The following is a 4,582-nucleotide window of genomic DNA, read 5'->3' as shown; positions in this document are numbered from 1 at the left end:
TTTTCCATGAACACTAGATTTTATCCTGTTCTTAATATGTGCAGAAATACTCGCCGCTTCTGCCCAAAACTTCATAGGCAATTGTGAATCCAATATTAAAAACTAATAATATTAAATATATACGACACAGCGTTACAGTATATTTTAAGAAAATTACCAGACTAATTTTTCACATTGGTAAAATAGAATTAATGTCGAGAAAATATTTGTTTTGATCTAATAATGTTTTACATTTGTATTACATTTACTTCGACGTATTTTTATTTATTTTGTTTAAACTTATCTTTAAGCGCAATTTAGTTCGGATTCCTAAGGAAAGGAAAATTTCTCTTTCCTTCTCTTTTAGAGATTTTTTTTTTCAAGATTTATTTTTTTTTTTTCACTTGCGGTTCTTCGATTTTGTTTACATTTAACGCAAGAGTATTGTCTTTTTCAATTATTGTATTTTCGATTACCGTGGTATTCCAAGAGCAAGACGAATCGGTCACATCAAGTATTTGAATTGATTTTTTATACAACTGATTTACTTTCATCGTTACAAATGGAGCGTGCAGATTACTTGACTTAATTGTACGATCGCCGAACGGCGTTGATGTGTACATTCTCGTCTTATTTTCAGATTCTTGCTGATTTGCAGATTCTTTTTCGTCGCACTTCTTGGAATTGTTTATTTCGAAAACACTTGTAGTCCTCTTATTAGTCACAAAAGATGTGCACATATAAGTAGCGTTATCAATCTGCTCGCACGTTTTGTCATCTTGAGCTGTTGTTTTGTTGCCACAAGTCGAAGGTAATGATCGCGATCTTCGCTTTCTCGACGTAGCTTGCTTCTTGGTCGTTTTGTTTCTAGACTCGACAGATTTTACGGGAGATAACTCTTCCCGCCAACGTGCGGCGCGAAGCTTTTTCAGATATGCAAATCGCGAATAACAATCCTTAATTTTTATGTACATGCTATCCCATAATCCATGCAAGTCCGAAGAAGTTATCAGTAATCTACCGCTACCTTTCGAATGTTTGATCATATTGTGAAACTGTTTAAACTTCTCTTCGATTAACATAGTCGTTTGTCCTACTGCTTGATTAATTCGGCAACAAATATCTTCTTCTTTAATATCGTCGCTCTGAATTTTCGTCCACTTTTCACAAAGTTTTTGAAGCTCGTCTCTTTCTCGACATAGTAGTTGTTCGAAATACTCGGCTTCGGGACGTGATAAATTTTCCGACAAATTTGTTTTTTCTACAACAGACAGAGAAGATTCTATTGACGAAATGTTCATGTTGGTAAACATCGTTGATAACTGTTCCGTCGAGGTCATTTGCGACTTTATTTGAAAACATGTGTTTGTTTTGTCTAATATTTTTGATGTGATCTCTTGACTGGAATCGGAATCGAAGCGATAATTCAATTTCTGAACAACTGTCGACTTAGAGATAAGTTTTGACGTGTCAGAGAGTTTCATTTGACACATCATCATCTTGCTTGTTTACTTCAGATATTACAATGACTGGCTTAAATTTGTGATTCGGTGAGGCGAATGATTTTTCTTTTTTGACGTCAGTAGATTCGGAGATTGCAGACGCTTTTTGTTTCACAGACTTTGCCGCTTTAGCTTGTAATCGTCTTTCCGTAACTTTTGTAATTCCACTTTTAATTTGCGGTTTCTCCAAGGATTGTTTATCAATTTTTTTTTCTGTTGTTGTTCCTTTAAAAGGAAAAGAAAAGTGGTGACGGACAATGCNGACTACAAAAGGCGGCTTTTTTTGCGATTTTATCGTTTTGTTCTCCTGCAGTTTTATTTTCCTATTTACTGTTTTTGAACTTGTACCTGAAACATGAAGTATGCTCTCTGTGTGTGTATGTGTATGTGTGTGTGAGTGCGCGCGCGCGCGCGTGTGTATAGTATTCAATAATTTCTATGACATTTAAAACACGCAATTTTCCCAAAAACAAACCAAAATATGAATAGTATTTATGTGAAAAATAAATGGGCGGTAATGTTAATTTTGATTTAACGTATATACGATAATGATTNTAAAAATATTCATGATTCGTGATAAACAATACTTAATTGTAAATTTTTATTTGAGTGTCATAAAACAAGTTGTCATAAAATTTATAATAAATTTATAATTTATAAGTATATTTTATTTATTTATATTAAATTACAAAATCTATTATTTGTAGTTTATTTATTGAGATGTATTTTATATCTCTTTTTGAGAACAAAAACTGTTATATTGTGGACATTGGTTTATGTTAGCAACAAATAAAATTGGCACGTAATTGATTGATTTGCTCTTGCGACGTTACGATTAAAATCATCGTCACGCGTATAACGATCTTAAGAAGAATTACATTAGATATGTTATAAAGTCGAATTCCAAACGTAAACAATAAAACCGAAGTTCAAACGAACAAATTGACCTTTTATGTACATCTCAAACTAAATAAAACTTCGTGTAAGTGAATCAAGTGCAACTCGTACTTTATCAGTTTTTTAAAATAATAAATTCGATATCACGACAATTTCTCTTAAAGAACCGATATAGAATCTTTTTTTGGAGATTTATGTTTTTTATATCTATTCTCTACAGTTTTATTCTTTTCTATTTTATCTTTGCAAAAATATATATTTGAAATATATTTGAAATATATATTTGAAATATATATATTGAAAAATTTATATTGAAATATATATTTTTTCTATCTATTATAAAATATTAATATTTCTATCTCTTCTAATTATACATGATGGGCTTTATCGGATGGATATAATTCTTCTTTCAATCATAAAATCTAAAACAAAACTCGGACGTGAAACTAAAATATATCTAAAATATTACTTTTTAATTTTAAAACAATTGCCTCTCGCGTAAAATATTGGATAGATTTTAAAACTTTCCAAAGTAAATAGGTAGGTAGGTAGTTATCTGTGTAGGTAGGGATGCGTATCTACAAGCGCTTGTAGAAAATAAATTAGGCCGGATAGATAAGAAATATGTTAGATCGGAGGTAGGTAGGTAGAAGAAATAAAAATGTACAATTAGGATCAAGGCTGTTATGCAGCCTTAATCCTAATTAATGAGGCTAGTAACGTTTAAGATATGTCAGATGTTTAAGATAGATAGGTAGGATTATATATACTATGTATATTGTATAATATTGTATTATTTTGTATGTTATATGTAATATATGTAAACTATTGTATTCTATTATAATGTATAAAAAATTGTAAAATAAAACTTGAAAATTGAAAACACACTGATAAAGAATTGTAATAAAGCAGAGTAATAAATATCCTTTTTGGAATTGCAACTTTTCAGACGTATATATTTGTGTACCGGCAAAACACCTTTGTGTAATATACATGTCTTTTTGTGTAATTTGTATTTATACGTATATATGTAGTTTTTGAGAAAATAGAATAAAATTTATAAAGCGAAAAGCAGCAAATGATGATGTAAAAGGAGATGATACACTCCACGAATTCTGATGCTGCTCGCTAAAATAATATTATTTTCTTGACCATCACATCTTTTCTTGTATATCACATTTATGTTGTGTAGAAAGTTGCAATGTTTTTTTTTTGTCCTTTTCTGTTTTCCTTTCGTATCTTCTCATCATGAGACCGATCAATTTAAATTTTAAAAGAAATCAAATCCACGCTCGCGAATATACTCACACGCCTGAAGAAGGTGACCATTTGGACGCGTGCACATAGCACAGAATAGAACCGCACGCTGTGGACATACCGACATGTCGATCGTGGACTGGCTGCGTAGTTCCAATGTGTACCACCCGTGAACATGCGCTAGTTTACGGGGCGGAAAAGTGATTACACATTCTCTTAAGAGCCGTCTACAATGGAGAGTTGTAGGCCGTAACAGTAAGAAATTGACAAATCACAATCGATTATTCTTCTGTACTTTGTCTGTGATTGGTCAATTTCTTACTGTTACGGCCTACAACTCTCCATTGTAGACGGCTCTTTAGGCCTGTTCTACAATACAGTCGTAAGCTGTAAGTCGTAAGAAATTGAGCAATCACAGACAAATTACAGAAGAATAATTAATTGTGATCGGTCAATTTCTTACGACTTACGGCTTACGACTGTATTGTAGAACAGGCCTTATGGACCTGGCCGCTCTCAGGCTTCTCTCTGGTAGTATCATCATAGTTATGATTAAAACGATTTTAAAAAACTTTTTTAGTTCCAACGTAACCGTCGTCACGGAAGTATCGTTTCTCGGTCTTCTTCAGTCGACAACATAATTTTTTGATTTTAAGCAAAGCAAAGCATAGCGTATGTTTTGCTGTAGTAGTCTTTGTATATTCTTTATATTCTAGAATGGCGTATGGACTAACTTAACTCGGTCCACTGAGTCAATTTTGCACCAAACCTTTAAAAAACTTGTTAACAACGGCTTAGTTTACATCGTGCATTTGATACGCGTATCAGGTACCATATTCGTACCAGAGAGAAACCTGAGAGCGGCCATCCTATTGTAATTTTTTACGACGGTTTCAGCCGCTGGTTTTAGCCGTATTTCCACAAAAGTGGAACTCAAAGGCCGTTCT

The sequence above is a fragment of the Pseudomyrmex gracilis genome, unplaced genomic scaffold, assembly GCF_002006095.1.
Source record: "Pseudomyrmex gracilis isolate BER0280 unplaced genomic scaffold, ASM200609v1 scaffold_264, whole genome shotgun sequence".
Classification (NCBI taxonomy): Eukaryota; Metazoa; Arthropoda; class Insecta; order Hymenoptera; family Formicidae; genus Pseudomyrmex; species Pseudomyrmex gracilis.
Note: the sequence above shows the minus strand (reverse complement) of the source record.